This window comes from Pseudopipra pipra, chromosome 1, assembly GCF_036250125.1.
Source record: "Pseudopipra pipra isolate bDixPip1 chromosome 1, bDixPip1.hap1, whole genome shotgun sequence".
In the NCBI taxonomy this organism is placed as follows: domain Eukaryota; kingdom Metazoa; phylum Chordata; class Aves; order Passeriformes; family Pipridae; genus Pseudopipra; species Pseudopipra pipra.
Window position 1 is genome coordinate 52049435 of NC_087549.1, and position 15472 is coordinate 52064906.

Below are 15472 nucleotides of genomic sequence, written 5' to 3' on the forward strand. Positions count from 1 at the left end.
TTTGAAAAATATGAATTTATTTTTCAGTCCTTCCCTTCATTTATCCGTAACATAATTAAAGGTTTTCTTCAGCAAACCCTTGCAAAATATTGGTAGCAAATCCTTCAAGCGTTGTTCTGGGGCTAAAAAATTATTGTATGCTCTCCATATTCTAAATCATGTTTCAGCTGGGGCATAAGTCCCACGTGAAGACAGTACTCTTTGCTTTTCTTGGCAAGGTGTGGGCAAGACTGTTTCAGGACAAGCAAACTTTTGCCGCATACTGCTGTTCTGCGAACAGAAGCTGTGATTTAAAGCTAGAATATCCACAGCTAAATGTACTCTGAAGCTGATTAGGAATATCCCATATCATTCCACTCTGGTGAAATTCAGATCAGCCACCATCTGGTAACGATTCATGGGGGAAGCATCATGCTGTATGCAGTGTTTGGGGTGGAGGTGGGTACCAGTGCACTGCAGTTTCGGAGACATCTCATCCCTGCCCTTCCTGCTTTCCATCCAGGGCTCAGAGGAGCCAGCACAGATCCTAAGTGAATATAGCCTTGAGCATATGAGGGAGCTCCAGCTGAAGGAGAAAGGGTATATAAACCTGTGAAAAAGCTCCCTTTGTTTGGCACTCAGTGCAAACTGACATCACCATCAAACCCAGTGCCACCACTGCTGGGAGGCACAGCTTCACTGCCACCCCTTGGCTGGCTCACGGTGAGCAGGCACCAACTGTTTTCATCTCACATCGCCGGTAATTTCATCCCAGCATCTGGAGCTCTGGGTAGCGGGACGGAAAAGAGGAAGAGACAGTCTGTCAGGGTGAGAAGAGGAGCTTTGTGAGATGCATAGTTTCTTAAAAAATTCTCCAGATTGCCTGTGGTTTTTGTTATGATGACGCTGCACGTAGGAATATGTGTTGCACTGGCGCATTGGCAGCCATGGGGACGGCACTGTCCGGAAATGCTTAGGAAGGTGAAAAAAATCCAGAGCTATAGATTTTTGTCCTTCTTTGAAAGGGTTAATTGATTATATCTCTTCTGAAATTAATTATTTACACTTGCTTCTCTAGCTCTATTTTTAAAAGGAGAATGTAACTTATTGCACAGATAACTTATGAATTATTAACATCGCACTACTCAAGCTGTCAGAGGATGAATGAGGGGGAAAGATCTGACCCTCTTGGCAAGTTTTGCTTTGCCACATGCTATGGCACTGGACTTTCCCCCTTCCCTACGCCTGGCACTTTGCAGGTAAGCCTGGCTCCACTGTCCAAAGCCTTAATGGCTGAAAGACAGCCCAACTTGGCAGCGCGCCACGCGTTGCCTGGATCTGTCAAGAAGTTCTCTGTTCCCCTGGAAGGGAAAAATTGAGTCAGTTGGTGCAAGCAGGTCAGGAAAAGGGTTTAAGTAGCAAAGAGGTGGAATTAAGCAGTTGTTAGTCTTCAAGCAAATCAGCACATTTTGTTGCTCCCTGTAAATAATCTGTTTCCTTGTGCCACAGATGAAGATACTTTCACCAATCCTGCTCTTTTCAAAAACCAAATCCATGCCAAACCAGTGGCATGTGCAGTACTTCAGCCCCTTTCTCATCCCCATAGGAGTGATCCCAACACTCCCATTGGTATTCTCAGCAGTTATATCAGCGGGGAGCTCACTGCAAGGTCAGCATGCTTTTCCACCCCATTCCTACACTCAACCTGCTGAAAAATGCCTGGGAAGGAGACAGTATATGTTCTGTGGGAGGAAGCATGGCAAAACCTTTGCTTGATTTAAGTTTAGGTTTGATGTGCCTTGATGTGAGAAAGCCTGAAGTTCCTTTTAGTACCCATAATGGTGGTTCATTCATTCTAGAAAAATGACACAATCTGCCCCAATGGGTACATTATTTCTGATTTCTGTGTTTATTTTTCTTTTTACTGTATATTTTGTCAGATGGAAGCTCAAGCACAAATTATTATAAACATTACAAGATATTCTTTCTTATCTGAGTATGAAAATTTTAGATCTTGCTCCAGTTATAGTAGCCAGAGCTGGGGAGGGTAAATGGTGCTGATATTTAGAGACATCAACATGATGTCTATGTGGGCAGAAGAAGTACAAGGATCCATCTGAGACTGCCAGATGTACGTATTAGTCTATTTAAGGCCTCTTTCTCAGGGATCACTCCAAAATAGTTACAGTCCAATCTCTACAGCGTGCTCTCTACAGTCAGCTGTACAGAGAGAAAGTGGGTCTTGTGCAGACATTGGTGAAGGCAGCTCTCCTCATTCTTGCTGTGTGCAGAGTTCAGGATAAATTCCCATCCCTGAGTTCAGTGGTATCAAAACCAGCAGACTTCGAAGGGATGACGGAGGGAATAAAGTAATTAAATTATAAGATAAAACAGTTCTAAGGCAGATGCAAATCTGGAAACCTTTAAGTTGCTTTTGTCTTTAATGTTTTTAATCACGTAGAATATATTTTTCTATAAAAAGTAGTTGAGGATTTTTTTTTTGTTCATTTCTCCTTTCAGTTTTCAGGAGTCTGGTCCTTCCTAGAATCATAGAATAGCTTGAGTTGTGAGGGACCTTTGAAGGTCACCTAGTCCAACCCACTTGCAATGAACAGGGACATCTTCAACTGGATCAGGTTGTTCAGAGCCCCAGTCTGACCTTGAATGTTTCCAGCGATGGGACATCTACCACCTCTCTGGGAAACCTGTTCCGGTGTTTCACCACCCTCATCATAAAAAAATTCTTCCTTATGTCCAATCTAAGTCTACCCTCTATTAGATTAAAACATTTACACCTTGTCCTATTGCAACAGACCTTACTAAAAAGTGTGTCCCTGTTGTTCTTCTAAGACCTCTTTAATTTTGAAAGACTGCCATAAGGTCTCCCCAGAGTCTTTTCTTCTCCAGGATGAACAACTCCAATTTTCTCAGCCTGTCTTTATAGGATAGGTTCTCCGGCCCTCTCATCATCTTCGGAGCCCTCCTCTGGACTCTCTCTAACTGATCCATGTCTTTTCTGTGCTGAGGACCACAGAGTGGGGTCTCACCAGACTGGAGTAGAGGCAGAATCACTTCCCTCAGCCTGCTGGTCATGTTTTTTTTGGAATATGGTTGTCTTTCTGGACCACAAGTGCACATTGCCAACTCATGTCCAGCCTCTCATTCACCAGCACCCCCAAGTCCTTCTCAACAGGGCTGCTCTCGATCTGTTCATCCCCCAGCCTGTGTTGATACCAGGGGTTGCCCCGACCCAAGTGCAGCATCTTGCACTTGGTCATGTGGAACCTTGAGAGGTTCACATGGGCCCACTTCTCAAGCTTGTCCAGGTCCCTCTGGATAGCATCCTATCCTTCAGGTATGTCAACTGCGCTGCTCAGCCTCCTGTTGTCTGCAAACTTACTGAGGGTGCACTCAATCCCTCCACCTATGTCATTGATAAAGACATTAAACAGTACTGGTCCCAGTGCAGACCCCTGAGCGATATCACTTGTCACTGATGTCCATTTGGACATTGAGCCATTGACCGCTACCCTTTGGATGTGACCATCCAACCAATTCCTCATCCACCAAACAGTCCACCCATCAAATAAATATCTCTCCAATTCAGAGAGAAGGATGTTGTGGAGGACCGTGTCAAGTCCTGACAGAAGTGTAGATAGAAAACATAAGAAGTTCTTCCTTTGTGTTCTGATGTAGTCACTTCATCCAGCCACCAGGTTGGTGAGGCAGGACTCACCCTTGGTGAAGCCATGCTGGCTGTCTCAAATTACCTCCCTGTACTTCGTGTGACTTAGCACAGCTTCTAGGTCGATCTGTTCCATGATCTTCCTGGACACAGAGGTGAGGCTGACAGGTTGGCAGTTCCCAGGGCCCTCCTTTCTAAAGGAATACTTCTGCTTTTTCATTGCCATGCTTATGATGACTTTATTAATTTGCTGATTATTCCCAAACTAGAAGATGTAGTGCTTGTTGCCACAGGTATCATAAACTGTGGGCAATTATAGGGAAAGGTTCCCACAACAGTTTGAGGACAAACTGAAATGCAGGTTCTACATTACTTATAAGGGTGTGAAATGGTGGAAATCCCTTGTGGGAAGGAGCTCACTGTTGTAAGCTGACCATTATGTTTCATAGTTGTATAAGGACAGCTCTCATGTTCTCCACTGTTCTGGTCAGCTGTCAGGGTATGTGACTGTAGTTTCTGGATTACCTTCACAAGGGAAAGGAAAAAGACATTAAGGTTTTAGTTTCCTTAAAAAAAAGAAAAAAAAAAAAAGCTGAGTTAGAATGTATCTTTGAAAAGCCCAGCATACCCCACTCCTCCCTTTTGGTGTCCTGCATCTCCTCAGACGGCCAAAGAGATCAGCTTTCCTCCCTCCCCTTCTACAGGTCCCTCTTTGGTGGGATTCTCACATTTTCTGCTCGTGCCTTTCCTTCTTCACCTTAGGCTTTTCCTCTGCATATTGCAGATGTGCATGCTAAATTGAACACACAATTATCTAGTATATGCAAACAGCCCTTGAGATTAGGGGCAGCTGGGATGGGCAGGACTTCAGACACACCTTGGCACGGGGAGCTGAGCTTCACCATTTGGAAAGTTATTTTACAGCTGCTGCCAGAATTTTTTGCTCCCTTAGGTCAGGGCTTCAGGCAAGCGCAAAAATCTTCAAACAGGAAGTATTTTCTTCTATTTATGGTTCCACCTGCTCTCAATTTCCTTGAAAATACTGCAAGAACATTCCCTTGGTGGGAATATTGGTTACTTCCATTCTGGTCTTGACTGCAATAGGTGCAAAAACCAAACAAAATGGAAAACAATATGTCAGTGAATATTAAAGTCAGGGTGGTTTTGATTGTACAGTGTTGATTTCTCTCTTGGGTAAAGTTTTGTGCCTGTTCTGTTTTGTTTGAGTGGATAGTCCAGCAGTTCACACAACCATAGAGGAGACTGTAATTCAAGTAACACAAATTAGGAGAGATCTCTTGCTTCTCTTGGCCACAGCTGTTGCAAGAATAAACATAGGTACCAAATTGTGTATTCTTTGGGGGTAAAATCTAAAAAATGGAAAGCGTTCCTGTGGTTCTTCACAGGAAGATGAACCATCGCCACTCCTGCAGCTGCCTGTCATTGAACATAGTTTTGTGTTATTGGGCTTCTGGAAGAAAGAGGTACATCACAAGAACTGCTGTCTTTCTGAGTGGGTATGAATAAACACTGTAGAGAACTTTGGTATTGTTTCCTTGCTACAAGACGATCAGGAGAAAATTTGGCAGTAATTTTCTTAGTCAAAGGGAAGGAAGAGGGAGCCTTTGGAGGACAAGCAATGCTTGCATCGACATTTCACACACACTTCATGTATTCACAGATGCTTTCCTTAGAAGTAACAGCAAGAGAAAGACTATGGATAGAATACCCCACAGGTATCCACAATGAAATGCTGCACAAGAACTACAATACCTCTTCAAAGAGTCTGGTATTTACAGAAAGGCCTTTGCAACGTTACTACATGATTTTTCATAGTGAACACAAATCAAGAGAGAGGGAAAAAGAAAGCTTTTCTGCACATTATCTTCAGTTTCCTAAACCAACCAGCATGTAATTATCAGTATATAAAAACTGCAAGTGTGTTCTAGGATTCACTGAGACCAGTTACTAATAAAGGCATTTTCACAACTGAACCTGACAGTCTGTTAACTGGTTTTAAATGTGAATGTTGTTTGGATCCTGGCACCTTTACTCCAGGTCATCAGTGACATAATTGAAGGGAACAGGAGCACTAATTAGGATGCAAAGATTGTCGTTCTTGTTACATTACAATCTGGTCTTTAAAATTGAAGCCGTCTTTTCATCCCTTTCCTGGTCTGCAACTGATTTGGCTCCTCCCTTGGCTGCTCTAGCTCTTGCTTTGAGGTCCTGGAGTTGAGTTTTACTTGGCAGCTCAGAGAGGAGAAGGGGGAGAATATGAGATTTCCTCTTGGACAGTCGTGAGAGGAAATAGTTCAGATAAATCGCCCACCACCAAAGGCTCATTTTACTCCTGTCTCAGAAGGAGAACTGCTGGGTGAGGAGGATGTGGCAGTAACCACTTGGAGCTTTGTGATGAGGTATGAGGAATAGAAAGCCTGGAGATACTGCTGATTTGGCTTTAATTTTTTATTCAGGGGCTTCTTGTGTTGCAACTACTCATAGCTGATTATCCATAATCAAGACATTTCAAACAAAGCCATTAACAGAAATATTTCTAGTCTCCCTATGAATTTCTTCATAAAGGTTTAAAATCTTAAACCAGATTGGCAGGTTGACATTTCCAAGAATTGTTTTTACCATGTAAAACTGCTAGCATAAAAAAGACTAGGAATCATTAAGGATTTATTAAGTTTCCATTTTCTCCATTAAAGTACCGACTATTATTTTCAAATGAAAGATTTACCGTAATGAAATCATTAGTGACTGTGCATTTAGTTGTGTTTTTTTTTGACAGCACTCCTAGCTATCATAGCCAGGCAGTCAGACTCTGCCTGTATAACATGCATAGCAGTGACAAGCTATCTTTTCCTCTTTGGTAGTTTGATAGGAGATGGAGAATTTGATGAGAAGTGAGCAGATGTCAGAATGATTGTAGCTACCTATGGTTCTTCTTTTTTTTTTTTTAAGCTCATGGGGTATTAACTCTTTGGCTTTTTACTTTGTTTTCTTTCTTTAATTGCAAAATTATTTTTTTTTTAATGACTGAGTGTGTGTTACAAAAGCAGCCTTGGGGAGTGAGATGAAGAAGAAATGCAAAGTAAAATATCAAATTACTGGCCAAGTAGGGAAAAATATGTCCGTGTTAAGCTTTAGAGGAGTTTAGCATTCAGTTCATGGAAATTCTGAAATATGGGAGAAACCGATGACAACACTTAGATATTTACAAGGGATTGGAGGTAGGGGAATTGGATCCTTGGAGGAGTCAAAGGTCTGATTGTTGTCTGTCTGCAGTTTTTAAAGAGAAGATGGCTCTGTGGTGAAGGCAAATCAAGCCTTCACAGGTAACAGTGACAATCTCCAGAAGCAGACTGCTGAATTAAGAGATTTTTTTCTGTCTCAAATTGTTTATTATTCTTAAAGACCTAATGAATCCTTCAGACTAAGATGTCTGCATCAAAGCTCTCACTATTTTGGTTTGATATTCAACACCAAACAAGTGCCTGAGGTTTAATAAAGTATTTTGGTTGTAGCCAGATAAAATATCAATATCTTGTATCTTGTAATTGTAGATACTCCCAACAGCTGGCTTTAAAACCCCCTGATTAGAGTCTCGTGCCTGCTCCTGCCCATACAGTGTGGCATCCAGCAACCACACAGTCCCTTTTCTCCATATGTGGTACGATTTTGTCAACTCCAGACTGTCAGCTCAGCAATGTGGCAACAGGTAACAAACTAAAATCTGGACTAGATGAGGTTGAGCATTCGACTTTTAAAGGGTATTTCTGTTCTTGAAAATGGTACTTAAAGCAGAGTCTGGGGCTTCCTCTTTGATCAAGCAGACCTTCAAGGTAAATCTGTTTAGTGTACTTTTTGATTACCAGTCCTGAAATCTCAGCATGGAGTAAGGCTTGTTCGTAAACAAGAGTAAGAAAAGGTTCTGCTGAACAGACTGTATTCCTTGGCACAGATCGACTGTTCTCTGCTGTAATCAGTGGAGGTAGCACCTTACAATTACACATCTGAGGGCACCAGCCAATCCACCACCTTCTGCCTTCGGTAGCAGATAATTCTTTCGTTTACCAGGAGGAATGGAAGAGATGTCTCATTTCCTTTCTTTCCTGAGCATCAGGGGGAACTACATGTACAAATATTCCTCTTGCAGTTGCCTGATCCTCCGTGTGGCTGGTGCCTGGGGCAGATGCATGGTGCTTCCCTACTTACAGATATATCAGCTGCATGTTACTGTCCCTCTTCTACTCTTCTTTGGAGCATTTGCTAGATGAGAGACACTGGACCCAGGAGCTCAAAATGAAAATTCACCTGTGACAGTGAAAGTATGTCTTAATTGTCGGAAGATTTAATAGTGTTTTGAGATGATTGTGTGCATCCTCTGTATTTTGTCTCACAATTGTCAGCAGAGTTTTCATGAAAGGGAACCAGGAGAGGAAAGGAGATTTTAATGCCCAGATTTTTAGAAAGTAATGTTACAAAGGGTGGGATTGTGGAAACAGAACAGCTCTTTCAGATATAAAACATGATAAGTTGTGTCAGCATAATGAATGTAATTTCAATTACACCATAAATTCATTTTTGGCTGGCACAAACAGCTATCAGAAGGCAGACAAAATTTCCTTCCTCATCTTAATGAAATACAAGCACTCTGGTTTTAATTTGTAATTGGCATTTCTTCTTTAAGGCAACAGAGGTTGGAAGACGCTGCCCCTCTCTTTTTTTATGAAATTTATTTGCCTGGAAACATTCCTCTGTTTGTATTATTAATTCCCTTACATTTTTAATATGTGAATTTCCTGTGATGATCTCATGATGTTTATAGCATTTCTTGCAATGGTGTAAACAGATACTGATGCCTTGTTTTCATATTTGGGTGTGGCAAGGAATAGCCACATGTAAACTGCTGGTGAGCCACATCCAATAAGCCCTATCTAATATCAGCTTGAGACTCGTTTCAGGCTCAAGGTAGATTCACTGCTAATGCTGTCGAGCTTAAGGACTGTCTCCACCGAGTTCCAGTAGTGAGAAAAGATAAATTAAGAAAGAAGAAACCGCATGCTAAAAATAAATTTGAAGTACCATTGGTTAGTATTACAGATGCAGGAAAGAAAACGGTCCTTGAGAAAAAAATTCATGAATGTGCAGTGCTGTTGTGTATGTAAGAATTCTGAGTAGTCTTACACAAATTTTTAGCCAATATAACTGCTTAAAGTACAAGTAGCTCTTTCATACTCACAAAAATGAAAGAAGATACTTCAGAGTGTTTGCTGACATTTATTAATGTGTTTAGGACTATCAAAATGTTTTCAGTCAAAGACCCTTATTGTATTTCACAAAAGTTAATAAATTCCATCATGGAATTCTCTGTGTGATTTACTACAGGTTTATTGATGGGAGAAAGCAAGGCACAGGATTATTTAAAACATACACTACTTTTTGTTTGTTTGTTTATTCCTGATCTCTTGAGGAAGGATAGCCAGTGGTCTTCAAGGCCCAACTACTATGCAATGAATTCTTATTCTTTAACTGCAACTAGAGTAGTTTGTTCAGGCATATGTTTGAAAGCAACTTGATATTTATTTTGTTTCTCAGATTAGGATTGTAGTACATGTGTGTGCCTAAAGAGCTTCTGCCTGAACTGAGTATCCTTTCATTGGCTGCCCTCCAAATCACAGCTTTTAACAGCAATCTTTAAACCCTCATCATTTCTTCTCGGTGTTTACTGTAGAAAAATTGTTTCTGCTGCTGACTTTGCTCCCCTAGTCTAAGACAAAGTGACTTTTATACTGGCACAGAGGGTTGCCGGAGGCAGAAGCTATTACAGAAAAACTTGTTGGGTAGACAGCATAAACAAGTCACCAGTCTGTGAATCTCGCTGCTACATGATTGTCACTGAAGGGCAAGGATTTAGGGAGACTCAAAGGAGACTAGGCGTGCATCTGTATGAAGTGAGCAACCAGACCTGTCATACAAGTGCAAATATTACCACAAGTTTTAGGAATGAAGGCAACACTGGATTCAGGGTTTAAATACACATCAAATTTGGAGATTTACGTGGGGTCCCATTAGCTTGAAGGGATTTCCTGCAGAAGCTTCTTCTGTCAGACACTGTCAATGATCATCCCCAACTTGCTTCCCAAAGGGAACATGCAGGTGTCTCTCAGTCTGATATGCATAACCTTGCTAAAAACATACTTATTGATATTGAGAAGCTTCACAGCTATAAATCCCTAACAGAAGGGATTGCATCTGAATCAGCCCTAGATTGAACCTCCAGCTTCATGTTCTTCCTTCATCTGAGCTATTAGAAATCCTCATTCAAATGTCAAATGTCCATTTCTGTAATGTGTTTTGGCATTTTATTTTCTTATTCTCAATATAGCTTCCAGGCATGGCTGGCTTTTCCTAGTTGATGTTTATCTTTTCCTCAGGAACTTTAATTAAAAATAGTCCATCCTAATAATGCAGTGGTTTGTGTGAATTTTCTTTGGCAAAATAAATTACAGTGGGATATATCATCTTGCTGCTTACTTACGGAAGTTTTTTTTAATGGAAACTGCTAGATGAACATCTAGTCAGTAATTCAACTGAAAGGTCTTTACTTTTAATGTTTTTTTCCAATGGCAAATGAAGGAAGGAAAATGTTACAGAGTTTCTAGGAAATCTGAGAGTCCAGTTTTTAGATGGTGCATGGTTTTAATAAGCCTTTTTAGCAAGGTTTACTCTACATCATGGATGTATAAGCCTTATCCTGACTGTAGTAAAATAGGATTTAGTGCTGCTCTGTACCTTCCCAGCAAAGTTGAAGCAAACAGGATTTGTGTGGGTAGGTATGTGAGAGGAATAGATGCATCACCTGCAGTCACTAGTGGACTGCAGCATCACTGAGGGGATTTGGGCTCTGGGTTTGTGCAAGGGAAGAGCTGCTGTTCAGTGCCAGACTTAGGCCCGCCTCCTTCTCCAGGACATGTAGGGAGGGATATGGTGTGGCAGAGCTCAGCACAGATTGTTTGGCATCACTTTTTGTGCTGGGGTTGGAGAAGACTGGAAATCTAGTGAGGGATCAAGCTCCATGCAGAGATACGTGTAGTTCTTTTTTTTGTTCACTGTAACATGTTAAAAAATGTCCTCCAAGTTTTCATATCCTTTGGACAGGAATTATATAAAATCTAGTGGTCCCCTTTTCACAGGCCATCTTTGTGGGTCCTTGAATGTTTCATAGGGTAGGTGATGGCATGAATGATCTGGAAGTCAAAGTCTGCCCAAGAAGGAAGTGTGTGCCTCTTATTGCATGAATATGGCTGAATCAAGTCAGACAAAGGGGGTTTGATCACTGATTTTCAAAGAACCTTGTTTGTCAGGTTAGTGGTGAGATGCAATTCCATTGTTCTTCAGGATTTTGGTATGCTTCATATGTGTACTTCTGACTCATGTTCTTTCTGTTCAGTGGGAATTCAACTGGTAGATGGAAAAGGTGATATGGGGAGTTCTTTACCAAAAACTTGAGAAAGGCAGAAAAACTAAAGGTTTGAACTTTCTTGAAGGCTATTCCTTGGAGCCAATATTCAAGGATATAGAAAATAGCAGGGAATTACTGATATCAACGCCAAGGATCTTTTGATCCACCGCACAGATTCCAGCTCTGTGTAGAGAAATTGCATATGGTCTTCTCTAGGTGAATACTGAGATATGTATTAGATGTACACAGAAACTCCAGTTAGAACTGTCTGGAGCTGTAACAAACTTCACTTTCTGGCATGCTCATCCCGTAGACCTTTGCAAACAGACAGAGTATTCATCTGAGGATGCAGAGATATGTATTCCAGCAAATCTGTTATCGTCTGCAGTGGATGCTAAACAAGAAATTCTTGAACAACTGGAGGTGGGAGGTCTTCAACATTTTCCATCGTAAATGTTAATGTATGTAGCAGACAGAAGGAGTATTATATAAAAAGTTAAGGCTTTCACATTTTTCTGGTTCTGACCTATGGCAAGGAGGCCGATATTTGCATTATTTCCATGGTATTCTTTTTCGTAAGGGAGGGTTGAAAGCAAAGACTAAATATTTCAACTTGAAGCCATTTGTTCTTCTGAAAGTCTGATTTAAAGTGAAAACCTGTTTAAAAATAGAAAGGGGTGAAATCAAGATCTGTCAAACTAGGAATATTTTTTTATTATAAATAAAACTTCCAGTTAGAGACATGTATGTCCAAATTTTTCTGGAACACTTTTTCTATAAGAGACACCATTATAAAATGTTAGGTTTCATTACCTCGCTCGTGAGCATATTACTATAATTTTATGTGGGCCCAAAATATCCCAAATCCTTCACAGAAAAGGCAGAAGACAGCTTCTCTGTCAAAAAGACTCTACAGTTTAAAAATGAGTTTTACATTAACAGTTTTAACAGCTAATGAATAATTTTCTGAACCATTTGCTGTAGTATATCTGAAATTTTAGCAATGATAAACCCTCTAATGTTTTCCTGAGACATGCAGTGAAGCATAAATATAATGTAGAAGATTTATGCTGGGAAGACAACCTTGTTTATGGGCATGCACTGAAAGAGATTGTAATAAGGTCTTACTCAAAGCTCCTGCATAGATTTAGACTGTGGGCAGGTCTCCTACATATGCGTGAGTCAGGGGAACATGTTGCCAACTGTGAGAAGGCAAACAATGTTTTAATCTCTTCGCTTCCAGTTTTCTCCTGTAACATGGCTGCAGCACTGTTCTCCCTAAAAACTCTCTTTCTTAATTTGGTGATGATAAAGAACCTCTGTAAACCAAGAAGTTTGCTGACCACCGGCACAGTGGTAATGAGATCTAAAAAAACTCCCTGGCTTTTGTCCTTTATTCAGTTGCTTTTTACATTCTGGTAGAGGTTGTTGCAGCCATTTTCCAGAAAGCTGTGTATATAACAAATGAACTAAGATCAGCAGCTGTGGTTCAAATAACTTGTTATGCTGTTTCCCAAATATATGGCTAATTCAAGGACGACCTTGTCCCAAAAGAGCAAAAACAAGCAAATCCAAGTTAGTAACACCTACAGCACTTGTGAAAGCAGAAGGAGCATTTTGCTTCAGCCAGCTGAATAACACGGCATGAATGTCATGGTGCTGCCCTTCCTTATGTGCCATGAGACACCACACTCACTTGGATGTGGAATGACGCACTATATGCTCCCAACTGTCGCTTGCCTCCTGAATTCTCCCATCTACCTGAGACAGGGGTTTACCAAAGTGTGCTTATACCTTGGTATGGCAACTCTGTTATTTTAAGTTTGCTTCTCTTCATTCTTGGTGTTTTGTACTTTTTATGTGGATACAGTGTTTAAAAATGTGGGTGGAATGAAGTTTTAACTGTGATTCTGCATACGGCTGCTAAAGTGTACTCCTGCCATGGTGATGTCGAGGGGTGTATGTGCTGCTAATGGCCAGTCTTGGGGCAGTCTTTTGGTAGCAGAGTTGCCTCTGAGGAGCAATCAGAGATAAGTCACCATTATGTAGTCACTGCACACAGAGGTAGAGAAAATTCCTTTAGTTATATCTCCATTCACACTTGGTGCTCTGTATTGAAAGCTTAATTTCAGGCCAGAATGTCCTTGTGATTCCTCATGATCTGACTGTAGTGGTGAATTACATGAAGAGGGATTCAGTTAGTCTTTCGAAGTTGTGTATTTTCTTAACCCATTGGAACAATTCTTGATTCGCAGTCCCTCTGTAAGCTGACATTCATGACTTGAAGTAACCTTAGGAGATTGTGTTGGATTCCTGCTTAGAACGTCAGGAACTTCAGAATGGGATTTCCAGTTTTGGAAACAGGTATATGATTCCCATTCATTTTATGCAATAGTGGCCTCAATCCTTTTTCTCTGAGTGAATTTTCATTCTTGGAATTCATTCTGTGCTCAGTGTGAGCACAGAATAGGTGAACCTGACTGTAGCCCATTAAAGTTAAAAAGAGATGCTTAAGTGAAATTAAACACGACTAATAAAGACTGTAATCAATAAGTAAAAGCATCTATGCTGTCTTATTCAGCCTTATAAATAAAATATGCAGATATATGATGTGTAGAACATACAGCCATTGTGTACTTTACGACCTTGTGGACACATGCATGGAGATATATATAAGAAATTACAAGTAGAAAAAGAAAATAAGTGTAAGGACTGCCTAGTTGCACTGTCTTTCTCCCTGAAATTATTTTTTGTCCACTTTAAGAAAGTGGATCTAGAAAATATGGCATTTCATCTTCCAAAAGTGTCAAACTGCCAATTGGATAGGTTTTACACTATTTGCTTCCCCCTGCATCCCATAACAAGCCCTATAGCCCTTTAGGCAGTAACCTCCATCTTTCCCATGGAAGTCCAGAAGGAAAGTTTCTTCCCCTCAGCTCTTCCTGGGTTTCCCTCCAGGGACAATAGCTCTTTTGTCATGCTCTGATTTCAGTGATTAGGTTGCTTGGGTTCCTCCCCCCAGTGTTGCTTTGATCCTTTCCAGGTCCTTAAGCTCATTTTGATAAAGCCTTTAGTCAGAACACCCTTATTTTTTGTTCTTTAATTTTTTCTCGTTTTTTGAAGTGTAGCTTTTTTATAACAATAACCTTGGTATTCCTGGGTCAGTCAGTCTTGGACCAAATAAAATCAGCCATCTGGTAGTGGATACCAGTAGGTAACTGGGCTGCCTAGAGTCCTCCCACCGTGTCACATTGTCATCAATTACACCCAAGTAGTAGGTTCATCATTCAATGAAGAAAAAAACAAACAAACAAATTATCACACTTTTAATGTTCTCAGAAGGAAAGTATAGAGCTGTTGACACATACTCTGAGCTACTGTGGAGATTTTAGGCCTTTATCGTCCTCTACTAGATTGTAAAACCAGAAATATATGTCCTGTTTGACGAACACATGGCCCTGGAGCACTTACTTTTCTTAGAAGAGCAGGAAAATCTGCTTTATCAGTTCACTCCCAAAAACCATCCTTTTGATAAAAGCATAGCATCATGCTCTGGCCATTCCAGCACCGCTACTGCATAAGTAGCATGTTTGAAGCTTCCAGTATCGCAGCTGTTCACGCCTTCAGCTGCATTTTCAGTACTTGGAGAGACAATAAGGAGGAAAAAATGTCTGTGTAGGAAGGACAATTTTCCAGATCTGTTCAGACTTTGTATTCTGCTGGAATAATGAGAAACAGATGAATGCTAACAACAGAGGGTTTGTAGTCTCCTTTCAGTGAAGCAGCCTTGCTTGGAGCTATTGTCCACAGTGCCTTTAGAGACCAGTGGACATACTCAAGATGCTTAACAAGAATCGCTCAAGCTTTACCATCAGAAGAGAAGTTTGTGCCAGTTTGGTTGCCCTCAGCATTTGCAGTTTGTATGTCGTCTGTTGCTTGATTAAAGAAAAATTTTACCTACTGTTAACTTTATGCAGCTTTAGCATAGGTAGCACACTGTACAAACCAGAGATGACCAGCTGCTCCCTCTTAATTCAAAGGTCTGATCCTGCTATGTGGGACTGCACTTATTAAACATAAAATATTAAAAGAAATGTAGCTCTTTTACCATCTTTATTTGTACATTTTGATATTATTTAGTGTTGCTGGTTTACATCCCAAAGATGCTGGGTTAGTATTAGCTCAAGGCTCGTTATGCCTCTTTTCATTATATGTCACAGATAGCTGAAAGGCTGATGGGAATGGCATCAGGATAAAGAAAGAGTAGCCATAGGTAGTTACGAGAAGTATGTTCTTGCAAGACCTTCATGGCAGCAGGATGTGTCAGTCCTTTT

General features: G+C 40.7%; 1 protein-coding gene across 15 annotated transcripts in view; it reads left to right on the forward strand.

Moving 5' to 3' along the window:
• MTCL1 (microtubule crosslinking factor 1) overlaps positions 1–15472 on the forward strand; it is a 103062-nt gene that overhangs the window by 20615 nt on the left and 66975 nt on the right. The window lies entirely within an intron of this gene.